This window comes from Cryptomeria japonica, unplaced genomic scaffold, assembly GCF_030272615.1.
Source record: "Cryptomeria japonica unplaced genomic scaffold, Sugi_1.0 HiC_scaffold_52, whole genome shotgun sequence".
NCBI classification, from domain to species: domain Eukaryota; kingdom Viridiplantae; phylum Streptophyta; class Pinopsida; order Cupressales; family Cupressaceae; genus Cryptomeria; species Cryptomeria japonica.
Genome location: NW_026728874.1, coordinates 232007 through 242500, shown reverse-complemented (window position 1 = coordinate 242500; position 10494 = coordinate 232007).

Sequence of the window (10494 nt, the reverse complement as noted above, 5' to 3'; positions counted from 1 at the left end):
GTTAATACCGCCAAGGAAATGGCACAAGCACACACACACAAGCATCCTCGGAAGAGGACAGTTCGAGTGACAGGTCAAATCCAAGAGTTCCGAAGACTACCTCCAGGAACAATCGGGAACAAGACCGATTACAAGTCGTCGAGTCTGTTACTGGGCGAACACGAGATGCGCACAGGAAATCGATCAGCCCTCACAATGGCCCAAGGCCAGAGATCGGACTGCTACGATTTACCCCAACAATCATCGTGCCACTCTTCGCAGAGAGGTGATAGACGCCAACGAGCCCGCGCATAGCAATCGAGGTGTAAAAAGGGCGTTGAAGGCAGGAAGCCTGGACGAAAGAGGCTACGAGGTCACCTCGAAGCGGTCTAAGAATCGGGCGCACTTGGGGCGACTACCAGTGCCAACCCCTTATCCCGCGGTGCGTCCGACACACAGAAATTTCCAAGGCGGCCAAGGAGCCTCCCCGCATAGCAATCGGGGTGTGAGGTTACGGATGCAGCATTGATAGCAATCGAGGTGTGAGGCGAAGGATGCAGAAGTGAGAGCCGAGGGATGTAGCAGAGATAGCAATCGGGGTGTGTGATGCAGAAGAGATAGCAATCGAGGTGTGCGGTGGGAAGGGCCCAGCAGCCAGAATGCATGAAGCGACGGATGAAGCAGTGATGACAACCGGGCTGTGAGGAGAGGAGGGATGCAGCCAAGAAAGCAATCAGGGCTCGAGGCAAGGGATGCATCAAGGATAGCAATCATGTTGTGAGGCGAGATTCCAAAGGCTAAACGTGAGAGGCTGCAGGGTCGACTCAGAGAGGTCTATGCATGTGAGAGGCTGAAAGCAAGGTCGACTCGGAGCGGTCTATGCATCGGGCGCGCTTGGGGCGACTACCAGTGCCAACCCCTTATCCCGCGACGCGTCCGACAAAGAGAACGTTCCAAGGCGGCAGAGGAGGTTACCAGCCGAAGGATGCAGTAGCAATAACAGGTATAGTTCCGCGGCGGCCGAGAAGACTCACCGCATAGGAATCGGGATGCGAGGCGAGGGATGCGGCGGGAAGGCCCCGACGGCTAAACGGAAGAGGCTGCAGGGCCGCCTCGGAATGGTCCAAGCATCGGATGCGATTGGGACGACTACCAGTGCCAACCCCTTATCCCGCGATGCGTCCGATACACAGATAGTTCCAAGGCGGCCGAGGAGCCTCACCGCATATCAATCGGGGTGCGAGGCGAGGGATGGGGCGGGAAGGCCCCAACGGCTAGACGGAAGAGGCTTCAGGGCCACCTCGGAATGGTCCAAGCATCGGACGCGCTTGGGGCGACTGCCAGTGCCAACCCCTTATCCCGCGATGCGTCCGATACACAGATGGTTCCAAGGCGGCCGAGGAGCCTCACCGCATAGCAATCGGGGGTGCGAGGCGAGGGATGGGGCGGGAAGGCCCCAACGGCTAGACGGAAGAGGCTTCAGGGCCGCCTAGGAATGGTCCAAGCATCGGACACGCTTGGGGCGACTACCAGTGACAGCCCCCTATCCCGCGATGCGTCCGATACGAAGATGGTTCCAAGGCGGCCGAGGAGCCTCACCGCATAGCAATCGGGGTGCGAGGTGGGGGATGCGGCGAGATGGCCCCAACGGCTAGACGGAAGAGGCCACAGGGCCGCGTCGGAATAGTCCAAGCATCAGACGCGCTTGGGGCGACTACCAGTGACAACCCCTTATCCCGCGATGCGTCCGATACGAAGATAGTTCCAAGGCGGCCGAGGAGCCTCACCGCATAGCAATCGGGGTGCGAGGTGGGGGATGCGGCGAGATGGCCCCAACGGCTAGACGGAAGAGGCTGCAGGGCCGCCTCGGAATAGTCCAAGCATCGGACGCGCTTGGGGCCACTACCAGTGACAACCCCTTATCCCGCAATGCGTCCGATACGAAGATAGTTCCAAGGCGGCCGAAGAGCCTCACCGCATAGCAATCGGGGTGCGAGGTGGGGGATGCGGCGAGATGGCCCCAACGGCTAGACGGAAGAGGCCACAGGGCCGCCTCGGAATAGTCCAAGCATCGGACGCGCTTGGGGCGACTACCAGTGACAACCCCTTATCCCGCGATGCGTCCGATACGAAGATAGTTCCCAGGCGGCCGAGGAGCCTCACCGCATAGCAATCGGGGTGCGAGGCGAGGGATGCGGCGAGATGGCCCCAAAGGCTAGACGGAAGAGGCTGCAGGGCTGCCTCGGAATAGTCCAAGCATCGGACGCGCTTGGGGCGACTACCACTGCCAACCCCTTATCCCGCGATGCGTCCGATACACAGATAGTTCCGAGGCGGCCGAGGAGGTGGGGGATGCAGCGAGATGGCCCCAACGGCTAGACGGAAGAGGCTGCAGGGCCGCCTCGGAATAGTCCAAGCATCGGACGCGCTTGGGGCGACTACCAGTGACAACCCCTTATCCCGCGATGCGTCCGATACACAGATAGTTCCGAGGCGGCCAAGGAGCCTCACCGCATAGCAATCGTGGTGCGAGGTGGGGGATGCGGCGAGATGGCCCCAACGGCTAGACGGAAGAGGCTGCAGGGCCGCCTCGGAATGGTCCAAGCATCGGATGCGCTTGGGGCGACTACCACTGCCAACCCCTTATCCCGCGATGCGTCCGATACACAGATAGTTCCAAGGCGGCCGAGGAGCCTCACAGCATAGCAATCAGGGTGCGAGGCGAGGGATGCGGCGAGAAAGCCCCAACGGCTAGAGGGAAGAGGCTTCAGGTCCGCCTCGGAATGGTCCAAGCATCGGACGCGCTTGGGGCGACTACCAGTGACAACCCCTTATCCCGCGACGCGTCCGATACACAGATAGTTCCAAGGCGGCCGAGGAGCCTCACCGCATAGCAATCGGGGTGCGAGGCGAGGGATGCGGCGAGAAGGACCCAACGGCTACACGGAAGAGGCTTCGGGGCCGCCTCGGAATGGTCCAAGCATCGGACGCGCTTGGGGCGACTACCAGTGACAACCCCTTATCCCGCGACGCGTCCGATACACAGATAGTTCCAAGGCGGCCGAGGAGCCTCACCGCATAGCAATCGGGGTGCGAGGCGAGGGATGCGGCGAGAAGGACCCAACGGCTACACGGAAGAGGCTTCGGGGCCGCCTCGGAATGGTCCAAGCATCGGACGCGCTTGGGGCGACTACCAGTGACAACCCCTTATCCCGCGACGCGTCCGATACACAGATAGTTCCAAGGCGGCCGAGGAGCCTCACCGCATAGCAATCGGGGTGCGAGGCGAGGGATGCGGCGAGAAGGACCCAACGGCTAGACGGAAGAGGCTTCGGGTCCGCCTCGGAATGGTCCAAGCATCGGACGCGCTTGGGGCGACTACCAGTGACAACCCCTTATCCCGCGACGCGTCCGATACACAGATAGTTCCAAGGCGGCCGAGGAGCCTCACCGCATAGCAATCGGGGTGCGAGGCGAGGGATGCGGCGAGAAGGACCCAACGGCTAGACGGAAGAGGCTTCGGGTCTGCCTCGGAATGGTCCAAGCATCGGACGCGCTTGGGGCGACTACCAGTGACAACCCCTTATCCCGCGACGCGTCCGATACACAGATAGTTCCAAGGCGGCCGAGGAGCCTCACCGCATAGCAATCGGGGTGCGAGGCGAGGGATGCGGCGAGAAGGACCCAACGGCTAGACGGAAGAGGCTTCGGGTCCGCCTCGGAATGGTCCAAGCATCGGACGCGCTTGGGGCGACTACCAGTGACAACCCCTTATCCCGCGACGCGTCCGATACACAGATAGTTCCGAGGCGGCCGAGGAGCCTCACCGCATAGCAATCGGGGTGCGAGGCGAAGGATGCGGCGAGAAGGACCCAACGGCTAGACGGAAGAGGCTTCGGGTCCGCCTCGGAATGGTCTAAGCATCGGACGCGCTTGGGGCGACTACCAGTGACAACCCCTTATCCCGCGACGCGTCCGATACACAGATAGTTCCAAGGCGGCCGAGGAGCCTCACCGCATAGCAATCGGGGTGCGAGGCGAGGGATGCGGCGAGAAGGACCCAACGGCTAGACGGAAGAGGCTTCAGGGCCGCCTCGGAATGGTCCAAGCATCGAACGCGCTTGGGGCGACTACCAGTGACAACCCCTTATCCCGCGACGCGTCCGATACACAGATAGTTCCGAGGCGGCCGAGGAGCCTCACCGCATAGCAATCGGGGTGCGAGGCGAGGGATGCGGCGAGAAGGACCCAACGGCTAGACGGAAGAGGCTTCAGGGCCGCCTCGGAATGGTCCAAGCATCGGACGCGCTTGGGGCGACTACCAGTGACAACCCCTTATCCCGCGACGCGTCCGATACACAGATAGTTCCGAGGCGGCCGAGGAGCCTCACCGCATAGCAATCGGGGTGCGAGGCGAGGGATGCGGCGAGAAGGACCCAACGGCTAGACGGAAGAGGCTTCAGGGCCGCCTCGGAATGGTCCAAGCATCGGACGCGCTTGGGGCGACTACCAATGACAACCCCTTATCCCGCGACGCGTCCGATACACAGATAGTTCCGAGGCGGCCGAGGAGCCTCACCGCATAGCAATCGGGGTGCGAGGCGAGGGATGCGGCGAGAAGGACCCAACGGCTAGACGGAAGAGGCTTCAGGGCCGCCTCGGAATGGTCCAAGCATCGGACGCGCTTGGGGCGACTACCAGTGACAACCCCTTATCCCGCGACGCGTCCGATACACAGATAGTTCCGAGGCGGCCGAGGAGCCTCACCGCATAGCAATCGGGGTGCGAGGCGAGGGATGCGGCGAGAAGGACCCAACGGCTAGACGGAAGAGGCTTCAGGGCCGCCTCGGAATGGTCCAAGCATCGGACGCGCTTGGGGCGACTACCGTTGCCAACCCCTTATCCCGCGATGCGTCTGATACACAGATAGTTCCGAGGCGGCCGAGGAGCCTCACCGCATAGCAATCGGGTTGCGAGGCAGATTATTGGGAAGGGAACCCCCTGGGATGCGGCTCAAGCAGTGCCCAAAGGGACTGGAATGCGGAATCACATCGAGAGACCCAAATGCTATACGAGGGCTCAAATCGAATTATCGATTTGGCCACGACATGGACGCATCGGAACGACTACCTTTGCCGAACCACTCGCAATTGCATCCATACCGAAACCAATAGACATTTCCGTTAGAGCCCTCGCATAGCATTCGGGAATCTCGCATGCCCCTCTAAATCGACCAATGCTGGCGCTCAATGAAAATCCGAGCGCTACCACCGTTCGAGCGCCAGCATTGGTCGAGTTAGAGGGGCACGGGGGAGAATGCTCCAGTCAACACCTCCCCTATATAAGTTATTTGTCCGATTCTCGCACAACCGTAGTCTGCCTCGTCGAATCAAACAACGGTCCCAGATTCCGACTTCCGTTCCGTAGAGACCCAAAAGCTAGATGGAGGCTCGCAAGAAAGAGAGTCGGCGCATAGCAATCGGGTTTCTCGAACGTTTAGGGACCGAGCTCACTTGCGGATAGGGCAAAATCCGCCAAGCAACCCAAAAGCTAGACGGGGGCTCGAATCGAATCGCCTAGGCGGCCACAACAACGACGTGTTGGATCGACTACCAGTGCCAAACCATTCAGCAAGACTAGTCTGTGTCGAGGCCGGATAGAGATTCTCAGAGAGCGCCCGCATAGCATTTAGGAGACCTGCCGCGTCCCTCACACTCGACAAATGGTGGTGCACGTTTATAAATCCGAGCGATCCCAACCCTTTCAAGCACCAACATCGGTCGAGATAGAGGGGCACGGAGGGGGCTGCGTGAGACAACACAGTCCCCTATATAAGTTATTTGTCCGATTCTCACACATCCGAAGAATGGTCATCAAATCGGACAACAGCCCAAACTTCCGACTTCCGTCCCAGAAAGCCCAAGAGCTATCTAAAACGTTCATGGCCGGAACTCGATCGCGGCTATACCAGTCCGCCAAGCAACCCAAAAGCTAGACTGGAGCTCTAGTCGAATCACCTCTGTGGCCATTGCAAGGACGTGTTGGAGCGACTACCATTGCCGAACCATTCCGCAGGTCGAGTCCATACCAAGGCCGCATAGAGATTCACGATGAGCTCCTGCATAGCAATCAGGAGACTTGCCGTGTCCATCACAATCGATAAATCCTGGTGCAAGATTTTTGCATCCGAGCGCTCCAACCAGTCGAGCACCAGCATCAATCGACATAAACGGGCACGGGGGGAGGATGCTCGAGAACACTACCTCCCCTATATAAGTTATTTGTCCGATTCTCAAGCAGCCGAAGTCTGGTCATCGAATCGGGTCAAAGACCACAACTTCCGACTTTACCCACAATGCAAGTCATCGAATCGAACATCGGCCCCCGAGTCGGACTCCATGCGTATGTCAGGTCATCGGACCCAAATTCCGCCTTCCTGCGCATGGCGGGCCATCAATATCAACTCGGTCATCGGACCCAAACTCCGCCTTTTTGCGTATGGCACGCCTTCAAATCGGTCATCGGACCCAAATTCCGCCTTCCTGTGCATGGCGGGCCATCAACATCAACTCGGTCATCGGACCCAAATTCCGCCTTTCTGCGCATGGCACGCCATCAACTCGGTCATCGGACCCAAATTCCGCCTTCCTGCGCATGGCAGGTCATCGGACACAAATTCAGACCTCGCCAATATGCCTACGTATCGAATCGGTCATCGGACCCAACTTCCGACTTCATCCATACTGTAGGGTCTTTGAGGTTGGCGCGGTGCGCTCAACCCAGGGAGTCGACCCATCGAAGCATACACCTCCCCTATATAAGCTATTTGTCCGATTCCCACACCTGTGTAGTTTGCACCTCTGACCAGGACATCGACCCCAACTTCCGAACTCGACTGCAACGACGGCACCAGCGCCTTGGTGCGCACCTTGCGACGCACAGTCCCAACATTCGCCTTCCTGCACATGGCAGGTCATCGGACCCAAATTCCGACCTCGCGAGTATGCCTACATATCGAATCGGTCATCGGACCCAACTTCCGACTTCATCCATACCGTAGGGTCTTTGAGGTTGGCGCGGTGCGCTCAACCCGGGGAGTCGACCCAACGAAGCATACACCTCCCCTATATAAGCTATTTGTCCGATTCCCACACCTGTGTAGTTTGCACCTCCGATCAAGACATCGACCCCAACTTCCGAACTCGCCTCCAACGACCGAACCAGCGCCTTGGTGCGCACCTTGCAACGCACAGTGCCAACATTCGCCTTCCTGCACGTGGCAGGTCATCGGACCCAAATTCCGACCTCGCGAGTATGCCTACATATCGAATCGGTCATCGGACCCAACTTCCGACTTCATCCATACCGTAGGGTCTTTGAGGTTGGCGCGGTGCGCTCAACCCGGGGAGTCGACCCAACGAAGCATACACCTCCCCTATATAAGCTATTTGTCCGATTCCCACACCTGTGTAGCTTGCACCTCCGATCAGGACATCGACCCCAACTTCCGAACTCGACTAAAAAGACCGCACCAGCGCCTTGGTGTGCACCTTGCAACGCACAGTGTCAACATTCGCCTTCCTGCACATGGCAGGTCATCGGACCCAAATTCCGACCTCATGAGCATACCTACTAATCGAATTGGTCATCGGACCCAACTTCCGACTTCATCCATACCGTAGGGTCTTTGAGGTTGGCGCGGTGCGCTCAACCTGGGGAGTCGACCCATCGAAGCATACACCTCCCCTATATAAGCTATTTGTCCGATTCCGACACCTGTGTAGTTTGCACCTCCGCTCAGGACATCGACCCCAACTTCCGAACTCGCCTGCAACGACCGAACCAGCGCCTTGGTGCGCACCAAAAGTGCGCACTTTTGGAGGGCACTTTTGTGCGCTCCAAAGGTGCGCACTTTTGGAGGGCACTTTTCTGCGCTCCAAAGGTGCGCACTTTTGGAGGGCACTTTTTGGAGGGCACTTTTCTGCGCTCCAAAGGTGCGCACTTTTGGAGGGCACTTTTTGGAGGGCACTTTTCTGCGCTCCAAAGGTGCGCACTTTTGGAGGGCACTTTTTGGAGGGCACTTTTCTGCGCTCCAAAGGTGCGCACTTTTGGAGGGCACTTTTTGGAGGGCACTTTTCTGCGCTCCAAAGGTGCGCACTTTTGGAGGGCACTTTTTGGAGGGCACTTTTCTGCGCTCCAAAGGTGCGCACTTTTGGAGGGCACTTTTCTGCGCTCCAAAGGTGCGCACTTTTGGAGGGCACTTTTTGGAGGGCACTTTTCTGCGCTCCAAAGGTGCGCACTTTTGGAGGGCACTTTTTGGAGGGCACTTTTCTGCGCTCCAAAGGTGCGCACTTTTGGAGGGCACTTTTTGGAGGGCACTTTTCTGCGCTCCAAAGGTGCGCACTTTTGGAGGGCACTTTTGTGCACTCCAAAGGTGCGCACTTTTGGAGGGCACTTTTCCTGTGCTCCAAAGGTGCACACCTAGGTGAGCACCTTCGACCACACCTTGTAGCACACCAAACTCTGACTTTCGACTTCATCCGCAATGCAGGGTCTTTGAGGTTGGCGCAATGCGCACAACCAGGGGAGTCGACCCATCAAACCCAACACCTCCCCTATATAAGCTATTTGTCTGATTCTCATACATGCGTAGCCTGCAGGAGCAATTAGGACATCGACCCCAACTTTCGGCTTCTAAACGAAAACAAGGTCTTTGAGGTTGGTGTAATGCGAACAACTAGGGGAGTCAACCCATCAAACCCAACACCTCCCCTATATAAGCTATTTGTCTGATTCTCATACATGTGTAGTCTACAGGAGCAATTAGGACATCGACCCCAACTTTTGACTTCTTAACGAAAACAAGGTCTTTGAGGTTGACGTAATGCGCACAACCAGGGGAGTCGACCCATCAAACCCAACACCTCCCCTATATAAGCTATTTGTCCGATTCTCATACATGTGTAGCCTGCAGGAGCCATTAGGACATTGACCCCAACTTTTGACTTCTTAACGAAAACAAGGTCTTTGAGGTTGGCGTAATGCGCACAACCAAGGGAGTTGACCCATCAAACCCAACACCTCCCCTATATAAGCTATTTGTCTGATTCTCATACATGTGTAGCCTGCAACAACGATTAGGACATCCACCCCAACTTCTGAATTCGTCTGCGTTGACCGCACCAAAGGTGCACGCCTTGGTGCTCACCAAAATCCGACTTCCGACTTCTTCTGCTATGCGGGGTCTTTGAGGTTGGCGCAGTGCGCACAACCAGGGGAGTCAACCCACCGAATGCAACACCTCCCCTATATAAGCTATTTGTCTGATTCTCATACATGCGTAGACTGCAGCAATGATTAGGACATCCACCCCAACTTTTGACTTCTTAAACAAGACAGGGTCTTTGAAGTTGGTGCAGTGCACACAACCAGGGGAGTCGACCCATCAAACGCAACACCTCCCCTATATAAAGCTATTTGTCCGATTCTCATACGTGTAGTCTGCAGCAGCGATTAGGACATCGACCCCAACTTCCGAATTCGTTTGCATTGACCGCACCAAAGGTGCACGCCTTGGTGTGCACCCTGGAGTGCACTTTGGTGCTCACCTCGGTGCACACTTTGGTGTGCACCTCGGTGTGCACCAAAGGTGCGCACCTTGGAGCGCACCAAAGGTGTACACTTTGGAGCGCACCACATAGGGTCTTTGAGAGGTTGGCGCAGTGCGCACACCAAGGTGGGTGTTGAGGTGCGTGCCGAGGTGGGTGGGTGCTAGGGTGCGCTCCATGGTGGGTGCCAGGGTGGGTGCGTGCTAGGGTGGATTCCAAAGAGGGTCATAGGGTGGGTGCCAAGGTGGGTTGGTGATATAGTGGGTTCAAAGGTGGGTACTAGGGTGGGTTCCAAGGTGGGTCACAAGTTGGGTGCCAGGATGCGTGGGTGTTAGGTTGGGTGCCAAGGTGGGCTCCTGCGTGGGTGGGTGCTAGGGTGGGTTTCAAGGTGGACGCGAGGGCGGGTGCCAAGGTGGGTAACAAGTTGGGTGTTAGGATGGGTGAGTGCTAGAGTGGGTGCCAAGGTGGGTGGGTGCTAAGGTGGATGCCAAGGTGGTTCACAGGGTGGGTGGGTTCTAGGGTGAGTTCCAAGGTGGGTCACAGGTTCAGTGCTAGGGTGGGTGTCAAGGCGGGTGTCGAGGTGCCTGGGTGCTAGGGTGTGGATGCCAATGTGGGTCATAGGGTGGGTACTAGGGTGGGCTGCAATGTGGGTGCCAAGGTGGGTAACATGCTCGGTGGGTTCTAAATTGGGTGCCAGGGTGGGTGTGCACCCACCTTGCCCGAGGTGGGTGCCAAGGTGCCAGTGTGGGTGGGTGCTAAGGTGGATGCCAAGGTGGGTGAGAAGGTGGGTGATAGGTTGAGTGGTAGGATGGGTGGGTGCCAAGATGGGTCACAGGGTGGGTGCAAGGGTGGGTAGGTGCTAGGGTTGGTGTCAGGGTGGGTGGGTGCTAGGTTGGGTTCCAAGGTG